At 32.0% G+C, this 17,197-nt stretch overlaps 1 protein-coding gene across 1 annotated transcript in view; it reads right to left on the bottom strand.

Annotated features, from left to right (window-relative positions):
* The window catches only part of LOC100166522 (octopamine receptor beta-1R-like), a 116,702-nt gene extending 100,894 nt beyond the window's left edge, over positions 1–15,808 (bottom strand). Inside the window, exon 1 of the mRNA XM_001947746.5 lies at positions 15,280–15,808. The gene's annotated coding sequence lies outside the window, so the exon portion shown is untranslated. The remainder of the gene's footprint in view (positions 1–15,279) is intronic.
* Positions 15,809–17,197: the final 1,389 nt, after the last annotated feature.

Here is a 17,197-nt window from a genome sequence, read left to right as displayed (position 1 = left end):
CTAGCTCCCATATTTTCCGTGGGTAGGCCCCTTAAGGGGAAGCAATTTTTTTTCACCGGAGCTTAGGGGGCGCCAATTTTTTTTTTGCACCGGGGCGCAAAATGTCTAAATGCGGCACTGACACTATATAGGTATAGTAGGCACCTATACCCCTTAGTTTTGTACTTTTTCATACCTCTATCGGCTCTCACATTATATTTTCCCCGTTATCATAGGCGTAAACTGGGGGGAGCGAGAGGGGGCAATTGCCCCCCCCCCCCTCAAAAAATTTAACGGGGGCAGTGTCCCTTGGTATTTTGTAAATTAGTTTGAAAAATATTATCAAAAAAGCATTTTAGATTTGTAAGAATTATTTTTTAAAGAAAACTGAAAAATATAATATTTTTAAAAGATTAACTATAGAAAAAAAAATGAACTGATTAATCAAAATGTATTTATTTATTGTCATTTGCCACATGCGATATGCCATCGTAATACCTCATGATTATTATGATAATGAGTAAAAACAAAACTAAACAGTAAACGTCAGCCTGCTGTGTTCCGAAAAAATCATTAAGGTACGGTAAAATCTTTGTTCATATAGGTACTATATGGATGGAGTCACAGCGTGTTATATTGTTGCCGATATTAGCGACGAGTCTCCGAATTAGGTGATCGATGTGCACATGCGCGATGCAACTCTTCGAAAAATTATCCATAAATTACTATCACTGAATTATTCTAAATCATAGTTCGTGGTTAATTATATTATTATATTATTATAGACTATAGGTAGTACCTAGGTAAGTAATATATTATTATAGTAGGCATTATACTATTTTTTTCAATATAATATAATATTTAAATATAATACCTATGCTGATTTGATAATTAATTATCTGCAGTGGATAATTAATATACAAGAGGTTGCGTCACGCATGTGCGTATGGAATACCTAATTCCTCGACTTGTCGTTGATATTGGCAAAGTTTTTTTGAATTAAAATTTGGTATAATACGCTATAGATCCATCCATAGTATAATGATCTAAGGATAAAATTAAAGCCTGTTTTCCTATTTGTGATAACTGTTTAACTGTGAACTTCAACTGAAAACAATATAACACGACACGTTCACTTTATCTTGTATTATTCTTCACTATTCATTGTTGTGTTTGACACTCAAACCCTGGTCAAACTTTGACTGTCTGAGCTTTGAGCGTAGTGTTATAGAATTACTACATTAAAATATTACTATAATTTTATTTAGTATATATACTATTCTAATATCTTTTTTGTACAATCCAAGGTACATTCTTATTATGTTATGTTTGTGTATATGACTTAAGTTATTATTTGTATAAGCCATCTGCCATAATTAATATATGGTAGACGCACAGTGTAATAAATTATAAGCAATATAGAAATGCAGAATGTTTTTATTAAATAAACCATCATCTTATCAAGCTTTTTCCATAATGTCATTTAATTGTACATACTACAGTAAAGATTTAGCTTAAATAATAATATTATTATGTTATGCTTTCCAGTTTCCATTGATTAAGTATATTTAGTCTCCAAATATCTTTAACTTTTAAGTATATCGGCATAAAATAAAGTCTGCCCCTCCCCCCCCCCCACCCCATAAAAACTGCCCAAGTTACGCCCGTGCCCGTTATTATGATATTTTTATACTTGAAGTCTTGACCACGTCACTTATTTACTTGTGACATACTAACATACTAAGTATATATATTATATAGCTACTTTATTTCTAAGGAATTTCTTTGTTATTTAGAATATGATTCATACAATTTTGAATGTTATGAAATAATTTTTGAAAACAATATGTTCCTATTTTTGTTTTCAAACGAGAGACCTAAAATGTACATGTGCAATTTGTGAGGAGCAGAGCCCACCGCCTTGACAACAACTATCAATCATCAGTCTTCTCAATCTTCGACGGTTCAACTTTTCCCTAACACATTTTAATTTTTATTTCACACCAATCAAATCGTCCCACCCTAAGCGAAAACTGTATAGTTTGGCCTGGTATTATCCTCCATTATTTCTATTTGCGCTACCTATATCCCTCTTTTAATCTAATACATTTCTCGGTCCAATTTCCGCCCCACTGGCAAAATGTGATCCAATTATTGGACGAACCTGTCATCTGCTATATAGAGATAGGTATATCGCGTGCAACGGCCATACCGACTCAACCTTTGTTCAGTGATATAAAACTTTGTAGGAAAACAATAACTTCTTTTTCGAGTCTCCGGTGCGATCGCACACTCTACTTCTCCCACTTACTCCTTCAAATTATCTCCCGACAATTCCTCTATTTGTTCTATCCGCGTGATTCTGATTCAATATATATGACATTCCCTGTCTATTCTCATTGATTGCCCGTTCTTTATCATGTCGACGTAAGTACATTCCTCTCTCGCCGCTCTTTTTCAATTGCATAAAGTCCGTTCCAGTTTATGATCCATATTATACTCTCTTATATACACGGTCGCTACCAATCATATTTTCAGCCAGCTGGTTTTAATATCTTACTGTACGATTTAATTCTCTATAGAATTCATTGCAATACATATTTTAGATACCGAGTGGTACCAGATACAGCTGTAAATTGCTGTTCTTGCAATGATATGTTTCGTTCTTTTTTTCCATTTCAATAAAAATGCGCAAAAGTTTCATACGCCCGCACTTCAATTGATTGGTAACTGAACGCACTTCGTACTTCAAAAGTTGTATCAAACTCATAATTTTAATTTTAATTCAATAAGAATGTATTCAAATGGAGTGATGGAAAAAATCTGTAGAGAAATGTAAGCCTCCGGTCTGTATCGTGTTTTTTTTTATGCGCGTCCATCAGATATTACATTTATTATTAGATACTTTTAAACTTTACATTAAGTAATAAAATATAAATAGACATCCCCAATCGGTCGAGTTATTTGACCGACTTTCGTATATCAAGTTTCGTTTGTATAATTCTTGTAAATTAATTTCAATACGTTTTTATTCATGTGACTTTTACATTATACATTATTAACTTTTAATCATACATTACATATGTCTAATCACATATCTAATATTAGGTATACCTATATATAGACAATTATTATTACTTTAAAGGTACACTAACTTGATCGTAAAGCATAAATATGCTTTGGAAATACTTTTTTAATCAATTATCGGTCATTGCAAATCAACATTAAAAATTATTCTATTTTTGCAATAATTTTTTATCGTTATAAATAAAATTATTTATTATAAAAATATTTTATTTTTATTATGACTTAAATTATATTAAATTAAATTAAACATTTCTGAGAACGGTAATATACTTTTTGAAAAAAATTGGTGTTTGGGAATAAAAAAAATCACCGCGTGTATCAGCTATAATATTATAAACATAATATTATGCATATCACAATAATATTTTTTGTGTGCATTTTACAGTTGTTTGGCGGAAAAAAAAAATAGGCATCACTCCGTGTGGTATATAATATACACTATATACACACATAATATTACAAATGTTAAATTGTAACGCGCACGATCTGGTCAGTGTGATTTGTTTACCGAAAAATAAAACAAAATAAATTAGAACCATTCGCACGCGTTATATTTCAAAATGATTTATATTCGCAATTCCGAACACAAAAGTGGCGGCGGCGGTATTTTTTGAGCATCACATATTATTATAATAAATGATTTTGCCGTAAAAACAATAACCGTTTTAAACGACATAAAACACCGGAACCAAATATTTAATATTGTCATACGCACTGACTGGATCGTTCTGTACAAATATGATATTATGCGCCGCGGTGAAGAGGTGTCGCCCGTCGGTTTCGGTATCGCATCATTCGCGGCGGAAACTGCGATGCAAAACTACGGCCGCGTATAATATAATATAATAATAATAATAATATATTACAATATTATAAATATTCAACAGAGATTAACTGGCGATGGCTTTGGACGCGTAGCACAATGGGTCACGTCAAACCGCCGCCGTATTATATTATTATTGAATATATACCCTCGCGCGTTTACCTTCGGGTTGTGCAGTGTGTAACGCAAATCGTCTCTTAAATTGCTAATAATAATTTACTCACCACAATATTACACTATAATATGGGTATTAACGGTGGGGGTAGTAATAATGTACTAATGCCCTAATGTTTTACGCTCACCCCCGCACCCCATCGCGGATAGCATAATATTATTATCTGCAAGCGGAATAACAACCAAAAACCGAACGACTGCGCCACGGTCGGACGGTACCCCGCGCCGCATTCAAAATATTCGTTTGAAATATTTACATAAAGTGTGTACCTTGTGAGTTGTGGGTATAGCGCAACACGGTACTGGTGCAGTCGTGGTGTAAATCTAAGACCCAACGATTCGTACGTAATATTTCATCGTCTTTGGACGCTTACCGATTTATAAGGTTCGCGCGTTCAAATTTCAACCGGAATCTATGTTTTTGTAGCTGCTGGACAATTTTTTTTTTTTTTTTAAAGCGATTCGATTCCGACCGTTTTTCAACGAAACCCCTCATGCTCGTCATGGATAGGAGTAATTCTGAAAATATATTTAAATATTCGTTATGAATTATTTACTCGAGATCGATCATCCGGCTATTTTCAATTTTCAACTGTTGTATTAGGTATTGCCTGCCATCATTGCTTTCTATGATTTTATTTTAAAATGTAAAAATTAAAAAAAAAAAAAGTCCAAACATTAATTGTTATAGGTAATACCTACGTTGTTGAAAAAAAATATCGAGTTACGCGGTAATGATCGATGATGGCTTAGTAAACCTCATAACGAATATGTTTTCAGATTTCAAATCGCATTAATTCTTTATTTGTCGGTGCGATGGACAAAAAGTGCACGGTTTTAGTGAATAATAGGAGTTGTCGACCACAGATTGGTAACATGTATATGTGCACGTGCGGAAGCACCGCTATATATCTTTGACATTACGGTCACACACACACACACACACACACACACACACACACACACAATGATCGCTTACTACGCACACGCTCGCATGACTCGCACTTAACTTAGAAAATTGCCTGTACGGAACTCGTTGAAAACGGTCGGTATCCAATCCCCTTGAAAAAGGTTAAAAAACATAGTTACCCTGCGTACCACTTGTAAAGTATAAGTGGCTGAAATTTAAGATCAATTTGTACGGTCAACATTATTCCGTGGGTAGGTAGTACGTGGTCCCCAACTGTTTTTGTTTGATTTAAAAATATATGCAAAACAATTAACGTACATGCGTGCGATATTATAATATTACTATTGTAGTAGGCATGTAATATAGGTACGTATAGTTAAAAGCCGTCTAACAATCGTAATAATAATATTATGTACGGTAAAGGAATAAAAAAAAAAGAGACACAACATTATATTATTGTAAACGGTCAATCCACACCAATAATAGTGTTTTGGTATTTGGATTCGAAAAAAAAAAGTCGTATGACTATCGGTACTTCAGCTGCTGCTGGGCTTTGAAAGACCGTATAACGATATTATGACGAAATCCAACGACAAAAAAAAAAAAAAAAAGGCGGTCGCGTACTTCCGATAATTTAATATAATATTCATGTAAGTTGTACACCTCGCTGGCCTCGATGATTGTCGTATAGAAACGCTCAATGCGTTATATAGCTCATTGAAATTCAATCGAAAACTTGTCCGTACGTTATAGTTTCTCGGACTTTTAGAATTGATAAGATTTCGATTTCTGTAAGTGCTCGAGATTTTTGATCGTTTCACAGGTTCCGTTGGCTGATTCAAATCGAATATTTTATAAACGGAGAAGTTCGCGTTGGCGTTCAAAGTTTCTCAAATACATATTTGGACAAACTATAATATATAAGAACGTTTCTACATAAGCTGTCGGAAATACGGAAGATTTCGCGGTATCACGGTCGTATTAAATTGTACCTACATGTATCTTGGTACATTTTGTTTGAACGCGTATTCTGAAACGTCTCGTTCGATTTTGTTTTTAAATATTTCTTAAAAACTCTTTACTGTTAGCTCTCCGGATACGTATCTAAATACTTGATATTTTTTATTTTTTTTTTTTTGGAGTGTGCCCTTTTCGTTACGCGGGTACGGTGCTACATGACGTACACTGTACATTACGTACACTCAAAATTACTCGTATAGAGAAATCAAACCAAATCGAGTTTTTGCACCTCTATTCCGTCAAACTCGAGGGGCCATTTTCCAAATCTGGGATCGAATGTGACATAATTTTATGTGTGTGTCTGGAAGTACGATGGATATTAAAAAATTAAGATGATTTTTGTCTCACAATTGCGACGTACGAAATTGTACCACCCCCTCCCCTCCCCACCTTGTCAATCAGTACATCATAGCAGTAATGGTTTATATAGTTTGTATACCGCAGTCTCGTATTGTACCTAATAATATGTCTCCGGAACGACATTAAAAATGGCATTACCCATAGTTTTGTGTACCCATCGAATTAGCCGCGTACGTACGAAAGTTGTGTGGTTGTAATAAAAAAAGAGCACACACCCGCAAATCCCCGTGATGCAAATTTCACTTTTATATTTTATTCGGTTTTGGTTTTTTCCCAGTATATTATTATATAGGTACCTGTGCAATCGAAAGGGATTACATATTTGTAATGCTGTCGGGATCGTTTTTAAAGAGGTGACGAAAAAGTTTTACGCACTATTTACACGCCACACGCCTATTGTGCCGGCGCGAAAGACCGCTCTCGAGTCTTTCTCATCTCAAACTAAACCCTCCTGCTCCCCCCCTCCCCCTGTGTTCACATCGCCCTCGCCATCCGACCACGACCGACGCAAATCCATTTCTTGTGTATCGTTTGCGCGAGCGAAACAATAGGATTTTTTTTTTACCTCCCATACAGTCTCTTTTTACATTTTTTTTTACATTTTTTTTTGCCCTTTATACGTTTTTTTATTTTTATTTTTTATCTTTTATATCTTTTATCTCTTTTCTCTTTACTCTTTTATTTCTCTCAACCGGCGGACAATACTGTTCTTAATTCAGAGTCGCGCGAAAAGCTCAGACAACCTATAAATCACGATCGTCGCGTCGCGCACACATCCGCCAGACGTATTTATAAACCGCAACGCGGTCAAAAGTTCCACGCGATCGCACTAGACGAGTGTTTCGTCGATAATTACATTTTAATAACCATGGTCATAGAGGTAGGCATGGTATACGCGGTTAATATTATACAATATACGGCTGTAAGGCGTTTTTTTATAGTCTATTCCACGCGATGTATTCGGTGTTGACCATCTACGATATACCCATGCAGAAATAGTGTTTAATCCGACAGTTTTGTTTTTCTTGTCACGGCTCATCGTTAGTCCTATATTTGCATAGGTACAAAATAAACATTTAACTTTATATCATTTTGCCGACTACAACTACTGTATAGGTAGTCCTATACAGGATTGGCCTATACGAACCTGTTTTCCATAATTTATCTGCAGTTATTAAAATATATTATATGGACGGAATATAAGTCTTCAACTTCGTAGTAAAATCATGTAGTTACTCGGTGACTTTTAACTATTAATCGTAATAGTTGTTATATTATATTAATATTCGTCATGGGTTACATATCGATTTTTAGCCAAAGTATGCATTAGTATAATTTGTTCAAACTGTTTAATTGTACTGAATGATCAATTATTTATGTGCTCATACAAATAAAATTTATGAAAATTATTATTCAATTATAATATAGTGACATAGAAAATTTGAATTTAATGAGGTGCTTATTAATATTTATACATTTTTAAGGATTTGATTTTTTTTTCTATTGACTGGAATACATTTAATAATAAATAATAATTACCCTAAGGTTATTATGGTTACAATAACGTTAAATTCAGCTTATGGTACCTATTTGTTTAAATGATTATAGTTTGAAAACGTTGCATAACTTGAAACTTTTTCACATTTTATAAAAATCAATCATGTAAATTAAAACTATCATACAAATATTTAAATATTATGTATTATAGCAGATCGGTTTCACCTTAGAATTAATTTTAGATTGCAAATCTTCTTTAATCCATGCAAGTATGTTTATAATTATTTTAAGTTATTTTAACGATTTTATCAATGTCTATAACTAATTTACCAACTTTTCAGCATCTAAACTATTGCATAATAATATAGAAGTACGGTATTTTAAAGATATAAAACGATTTCTTAAATCGAACAAACTGTGGACAAAGTTTAGAATTTAAATTTTAAGGTCAAGTGATTGACGTGGTGGATATCTTCATCTAACGCTTGGTATTTAAATTAAACTCTGTCAAAGGGTTTTTCGATGTAAAGGCCGAATAACCTGACATATTTGAGATTATTCCTTTATTCCTTCGACGATTTTACTTATTTCGGTTAGCAAACGGTTAAGTAGTTGTATAGCAAACTATCGTAATTAAATTAAAAATATATTACCGACAATCAACCGTGGCTTTAGGTAGATAAAATTGCATTTACAAATTCCATTGTATCCGATTGGCGTTTAATTTGTTAACGTAACAGAATAACATTATAATAATAACGAAACATATTTCCGTAAGCTCTGTAGTGTAATATATTATTATATTATAAATATTTTTTTTTTAAAAAGAGGGAATTTTCAATTCCTTTCAAAACATAGACAGGAAATCATTGGGATACACCTTACGAAATGAAAGCGGTTGTATTGATTGTAACATTATTTGCTTTAGTTCGACCTTTTTAATGTTATTTGTATTGAATTGCGCTGAATGCGTGTGCGTGACAATTTATTTAATTTATTATTTTATTTTCCAGTGGGATTTTGGACACGTGTCGATAAGCGATGAAAAGTATCGAAGAAATTTGCAATGATAAAAAAAAGTCTTGATAGATGAGACACACATCGGTGACACATGTGTTAATAGGATGTCTAAAGTTTACAGTGTCTTTACACGAATTACGACCCAAAACTAGTTTATTTTTTTTTCTCGTCTTTTTTTCGAACTTTCGTGCCGAACGTTTGCGTGGGTAACAGCATAAAACTGTAAACAAAACACTAAAATTTATATCTAAGATTATATCAAATATTATACTATACATAGTAAATAGGTTTTTTATTAATCTCGTTGCTGCATAGTCGTGACTGACGACGGTCTAGTCGCCAGTTATTTAGAGTAGTTATATTAGCTATAGATCTATACACCCAATCCATATTGTGTTTTACACGATTTCATCGCCACTTATGAGAAGTCGGGACGCATAATTGGTTAAAATGCACCATGCACGCTCAGACTGTACGTCCACAAATTCAATTAGTTTTGATCATTAAATTTATTGTTTCTCGACCCCTCTCGGCTCTCGCACCCCCTCAACCACCACAACAACCACTAGCCATCACTCTCATCCCCTTAACCTATAATTTAACCATTTTAATGAATGCGCCTATGCCGCGGTGCACCACACGTTCAGTGTATCGTTCAAATAGAATGTAGAGCACACACACACACACACACACGTAAAACAGCATAATATTATTATATTCGTTGTTGAACATATAACAGTTTGCGCAATAAACAAGCGAAGAAATAAAATAAAAATTGTACACATATGTACGAGACATGTAGTAGGTATTTGATATTTTCACGAAATAAGCTGTACCACATTTATTACGCGCACCCTCGACATATTGCACTTGTGGATGTTGCGATGAAAACGTTCTTTGCCTTTTGTAACATATTCCGTTTGCCAGTTTCATAAAAACTCGAAATGTTCTTAGATAATCCCAAATACCACAGCGGCCCCGGCCCGTACACCGTTAGTCAACTTTTCATATATTTACATGATATTTATTACGCGTATACAGGGTGTTTCGACAAACATGCTCATTTCGCATTTTCCCCCTCCTATAACAACGATTATTTTATACAAATTTTGATTTTTAGAAATGTTAAGAATAGGTATATCGACTTGACCATATTATATTTTATATTATTTAGATTTGTATACTGTTCAAAGAGTGCGTGATGCTTAAAAATTCCAAAAACCGTAATGGTTTGAAAAAATCGGAGTGATCGTGTTTGGTGAATCACTGTGTATAATAATATTACTATAAAAAAACCTTTCGGAGCTACAGCTGGACGGTGAAAAATGTTCGGCCAAAACTCGTTCGGCATTTTTTTGTTTTAGCATAATATTATTTAATCGGCAGTACGCGTCGATACGCCCGCACGTATATATATATACATCTAATACGCCTACAACATAATATATTATGTCCTAAAAGCAATAATGGCCGTGAACGTTTTGAATATTGTCCTGCACGTATTGGGGCTTTCTTGAAAGATACGCGATATCAACGGAAAATGGAAAACAAATAGCTACGGGCGAACGCGGCCGGAATATCAAGACGAACACAATGCGAATCGCTCGGCAAATTGGGTACGATTTTTATAAGAGTATAAACATATTCCGACAAATGGTGCCCTATTATTCACTCGCATAACATCGTTATGAAATTATTTTTAAAATTTATCATCACACATAATATATCATATTATAGTGACGACTGGCATATAGCAATACCGAGACCCAAACGGGAAATACAATCAACTAAATAGAACATTACAGAGTTAATATTGTATACATCGAATAAGACATTTTATTTTTTCAAACAATAAGCAGACATAGTTTATATATAAAAATGTTCATATCGACTTGTACGAGCTGTACGTCGTAATCTGTAACTCCGTGTACCTTATACTGTAGATCAGGCACCGGAAACCCGCGGCCCTCAGAACTTTTTTCTGCGGCCCTCCAAATATATTTCATGGTGTTTAAAATTTTAATTTCAAAAAAATAAATATTGTTCACGATTAAGCGACGAACACGTGGATGCAGTTTTAAAAATATCAATATCCAATATGAAAGCGGATATAAACGAACTAGCGGGAAAAACGCAGCCTCAAAAATCACAGTAACAACTAAATTTTATATATAATTATTTTATTCAATTTTTTCACACTTATATTTCCATGTAAAACAACTAAATTTAATAGGAAAACAATTATTAGTATTATATGATATGTACAATTTTTTTTTATTAATGCGGCCCTTGATGAAAAATTGAAAAAAAATATGGCTTGCGTGATTAAAAAGGTTGCCGACTCCTGCTGTAGATAGGTACAAGTGTACAACGAACATTAATCGATCGCAAACGATTTAGTCTTGCGTCAACTCAAACGAAAATTAATGGAAATTTTAAACACATTGGAAAATTACTCGTGGCGTTTGCATAGAAAATGTCAATTTTACTGACATTATATTTTTAACATGACAATTTTTGTATTTTTTTTTTTTTCATTTTGACTTGTAGTCATAATAATAATTGATTCAATATTAAAAAACTATAAAATTCTCAAATATTAAGGGAGCCTTGGGTGACACTATCTTAAAGGCAGCAAAAAAATACAGAAAATATATTATTTTTAAAAGTTCAATATTTTATACGTACGTACAGAATGGAAAGAAAAATATCTTATTTTCTTCTTTATATATATATATATATATATAGCGAATATTTAATATTATTAAAACTGTTTATAGTTGTAATATCAGAAAAAATTATGCACTATAGTTTAATAAGAGTTATTATGCTCAATTTCAAATAATAATAATTATAACATTGTTTAACATGTATTCCTCTCCAATTATTTCAAACATGAATTCTCGCTCAAAATATATACATATTTATTAATTAATATTTAATGAACTTATTAACTACATAGTTATTGCATTAACACTACACAGGTATCTACACATTAAACTATAAAATTAGTCGATGGCTTAGATATTTCATGAATTTGATTAGGTTAATTTTATATTAAGTATACAATTCGTATTCTTATATATTTTACCCGCAAAATCACACATTTATCCAATTGATTTATTGAAAAATAAACAAACGTGTTTGATTAAAATTAAATTAATTTGTATTGATATTATATTTTGTCATTCCATTATTAACGTTAATAAATGTTCCCATTCACATATTAATATACATACAACTTTCGAAGGTTTTTTTTTATAATTTGTTGATAACATTAACTTGACCTATAAGCCTAGCTATTTAATTTTGAATGGGATTTTCAATTTGGATAAATATTAGCTACTACCTGCCAAAATTAAAATATTGAATTTAATTTACTGAAATAAAATTAATAATACAATGCAGTGACGTAGTCACGATCAATATTCTATTCTATATAATATTATACGTACCTAAACTAACGAAGGGATAGGCAAATCGTTAAAATGTTTTTTTTTTTTTTTCAATAGTAGGTATTAAAATAAAATTTAATACATAGCTTTTAGCATAAATTGTGGTGGTGGCTATCGGTGGAAGGATTGCGATTAACCTTAATGATTTATTATTCTTTAATACATTTAATCTTCACCATGTATAACGTAACCAATAGTATCACAAGTATCTAGATTATAGAACGTTTCAAATAGGACGATTTAGCATGGACTGTTTTTTTGACGAAATTACATTTCAGTGCGCCACCATTTTGCAGACAAATCGGTGAAAATATATGACGCTAATTTAGGTAATATATAAAATTATATATATATATATATATATATATCAAGTTATTAAAAACTATCAAAAACGTTCAAACATATCACAATGTCGAAGTTTAAATAAATACAAATGTACAATAAATATTTGGAACTAACGTGTTAACGGAAGGAGGAATAACTAATTTGAAATCAAGGAGAGCCTAAATTGTTGCGTTTAATGAAATTTACATTCAATAGACAATATGTAAATTTGAAATTTTCCAAGATTTCCAGCATTTCTATTTGATTTTTTCTGAAGATATTTTCATTATAATGTTCAACATTAAACCTATTCTACAAAAAAAAAAAAAAACTTAGCCATATTATTAGTATAGTTTATCTATTGTTTATAAAACTTTGAATATTTTACTTATTTTTAATGACGTTTTTTTTTATAGATATATTTAAACTGACACATTATAGTTCATGTTAAATTGAAGGTAGTCAAAATTTAAATTGCAAATTTCATATAAAAAATTAATACAATTTTGACATTTTAATAATTGGATATTTTGTTTAAAAATAATATCACGTCAATACCATACTTATTTAAATAATTCATAAAAATGTCAAGTGTTCTGAATTTTTTATACCCGAATTACAACGAAATAATCAAAATAAATTTAGTTAGAACTAATGGCTTTGCTGTAAATTACATTCAAGTTTTTCTCTCTCTTTTACATTTTTGTTTCATAATATTCATAAACTCTACTGAGAAAATCCAAAAACTGCATTAATATTTCAAGGACCCAAATTAATTTTATTATGATGTTTATTTCTATGAAAACATTTAAAACAATAAATAATATTTATTTTGGTTGGACAATATTTTAAATTATAACATTTATTTAGGTACTTAATGTAATTATTAAATTTACCATTATGATTATTCATTAATACACAATATATTTCAAGTATAAATATTTCCTACCTAGTACACCTAGTTGTCTTTTGTTAATATATTATTCTAAAACTCTAGTTTAATAAAAGTAACACAACAAATTGTTATACGTGGTCCAAAGTGTGTTTGAGAATAAAGGGCAACGAGACAGTTGAGTACTAGACAAGAGTGTATTTTGATGACGATGTACAATTGAATAGTTTCTTGAGGATCATTGAAACATGTGCAATCCTTAATGACAATCTCAAAAATTATGTTTTATCAACTAAATTTTTTAATTTACCTTATATTTTTGTACATAATTAATTAGTGTTTTAGCACAATACACTATTATAGGTGTTTAGATTTTATTTATTATTTGTATTTAGTGCACTTGCACTAATATTTTTAGCATTACTTCAGAACTTTTAGTATTTGATATATCTACACTTAAGTTTTCTTAAAAAACTATGTAATATAATTTTAATATATACCCTAATCATTTTTTTTTTTAATCTCATTAATTTTGATTACACATGTTAACCAAAATAAATATGATTTCAAAAATTATAACTTTAAATGCGTTATGCGTATACAATCATTTTTCATATTAGTGAACATTTGAGCGTAGTATTCAATACTATAATTTGAGTAAATAATACGATATTAATAAATTGGTTTATTAATTAAAGAAACATATCAAGAAATTACATTTACAGTGTTATTTACTGGTCTTTTAAAAAACAATATTGTGTATTATATTTACTTAGGTACTATTTAAACTTGTGTCTATATAATTGTATAATATTAGTTAAGTAAATTTTAATGAAAGTTCAAATTATAGAATCGATAAAATAATTATAATATTAATTATAGTTTAAGGTATTATAGTATTCAAATTTTAAATACAACGTTATTTACTTAGAAAACAATTTTGGTACTTTGATGCTGATATAATATTTCTAAAACTTTTACGTTTTTAGGTACTTATTTTATTGTTTGGAATGCAAAATACTTTTCTGATATTACACTTTTTTTATATTTATGATTTTACAAAAATAACACAAGTTTTTTTTTATCAACTTTGTAAAATTGTCCAGTCTCAAATTAATTGTTCACATATATAATAAAAATTATTGATATGAATTTGGTGTAGGTACTTAGTAAAATTGTATAACCAACAATACCATCAACAATCAGTACCAAAAAAATGGAAGAAAACTTGTTTAATTGCTAAATAATAATTAATATCATGAATCATAATAGAAAAAGTATTTTTTCGTATTTTAATAAATATCATACTCGAAAAAAATTATATTGTATACATGGCGTATTATGTGAATACATTTAGGAAGAAAATACTTGAATGTACGTATTCCGAATTCAATTGATGCTCGTGGTGTTTGAAATACTTATCGTAAGTGTTCTTAACAAGTTTGCGCAGTGAAACATATTTAATTAAAGAAAAATAAACAAAAATATCGCTCTCGATGCAGAAATGTAATTCAATCTAATATGCAGAATATGAAGAAACGATATATTAAATTATATCTAAAACGCGTATACCATATTATTACACACGCTACGTAGGTACCTATATACGTATAATGTGTTGTGATAGTCCGTTGCAGTGATAAACAATATTAATTTTTATCATACGTCTAGTATCGTAATAATATTAGGCACATATAGTGTACGACGTATACATATTATCATATAGGTTTATACTTACGGATTAAAAATCAGCTCAACCGCACGGAATCGACAAGTGTGAATAACGCGTACGACGACTATATTATCGTATACGTATATAGTATACGTCCGGCGAAAAGTTTTTCACAGGAAAATTCTTCTCGCGAAGGAAAACGATAATACTATGGTGCGACCAGCACGACGATACAGACTATACGTAGGTCCTACCTGTTATACGCGGCGACCGATTCGCGTTAAGAGTGATTTTTCAAAATGCGATTTTTTCCGTTATATCGACGACACTATACCGACTACACCGAAACGAATCGGATTGAATTGGCGCTGCTCGTAGCGATTGTCTCGAGACATACCGAACTATATCGCATGATACGTCCCGCGATGGTCGCTTAGATTATTATGATATTATAATATATATTTATTTTACATATTATACATATACGCACACACGACTGTTTGTGACTCTTGGGCAACGCACCACGACGATCACACGCGACACCTCGGTGATCGACTGGAGTAGTGCCGAGCCCCTGGCGAAATGGTCCCTCCGGTGTTGGTGCGCACGCCCAGGGCTACCGTCGAGCGACGTATCCGTCCGATGTCCCGCCGAAGCGTTTTCGCGCGGGAAACTCTGCTTCGCTTTTCTCGCGGCGCCGTATCATTGCGCCCGTCCACACCGCGGACGATTCGCCTGTACGATTTACCTGCAGTACGTGGCGGTGTAAGTACAATACGTATAGGCAAACCCATAGGATATTATAATATTATATTGTGTAGACCACGACGACTTGGTTCGGACCACCCCCGCGGGTCGGTCGTGAAAGATTATATATAGTAAATCGCTCACACCCTTTTCACTTTCAGTCGCGACAATTTCAATCGGCGTCACCGCATTGTACGTAAGTTTGTATTAATGCTATATTATAGATCTCATAATAATATAGACAATAGCCACGGTTGAAAACATATTATTATCGTATTATTGTACAGTACAAGTTACCGGGAGACGGTTACAATCGACATTCGACCCACTCCGAATTACCGGCATCAATCATATATGATAATTTAAAAAAAAAAGACATATTGTATATTTTGATAAGCACACTGTTACATCGTTATTACCCTAACGATGAGCATATACGAGTGTTGAAATATTATAGTGAATCGCTTAGACCCTTTCCATTTTCAGTCACGATAAATTCAACTGCCGTCACTACATTGTATGTTGTGTATAAGTTTGTATGTATGTTATATGGATCTCGTATAGACAATAGCTTCTGTTGACAACATATCATAAAGTCAGTAGCCGGGTCGGTTACAATTGACGTTCCACTCGCTCCGAATTACCAGCAAGTGATGTTTCTCATCAACCTTGTACGATAATTTTTTTTTTTAAAAGACATGTATTTGTTAAGCACACTGTTACATTGTTTAAGGCCGAAACGATGAGCATAGACTATTTTGTTGGAGATTATAGTAAATCGCTTAGAACCTTTCTACTTTCAGTCGTGACAATTTCAATCACTGTAACACATCGTAAGTATGTTTATTAGATAATATATGGATCTCGAATAGACAATGGCCTCGGTCGAAAACATATTATCATAGTACCTATACTACATTAAGTTACCGGGACGGTTTCAATCGACGTTCAACCCACTCCAAATTGCAAGCAAGTATCGTGCATCGCTACCTTTGATAGTTTATTTTAAACAGACGTGTATCTATTTGATAAACGCACTATTAAATTGTTATTACCCTGCAAACGATGAGCAAACGGAGAGCACGTATAATATAATAATATAGACTCAAACGAACACGTCTTAAACAGTTAAACATCATTGTACCCCACGGGTACAACGTCTCAGATGTATAAGTCATCGGGTCATGAATAGACTCGTAAGTCGTAGCACATTTGGAATAATTGGAATTCAAATTAT

The sequence above is a fragment of the Acyrthosiphon pisum genome, chromosome A2 (assembly GCF_005508785.2).
Source record: "Acyrthosiphon pisum isolate AL4f chromosome A2, pea_aphid_22Mar2018_4r6ur, whole genome shotgun sequence".
NCBI lineage: Eukaryota > Metazoa > Arthropoda > Insecta > Hemiptera > Aphididae > Acyrthosiphon > Acyrthosiphon pisum.
Note: the sequence above shows the minus strand (reverse complement) of the source record. Positions and strands in the feature narration are given on the sequence as shown.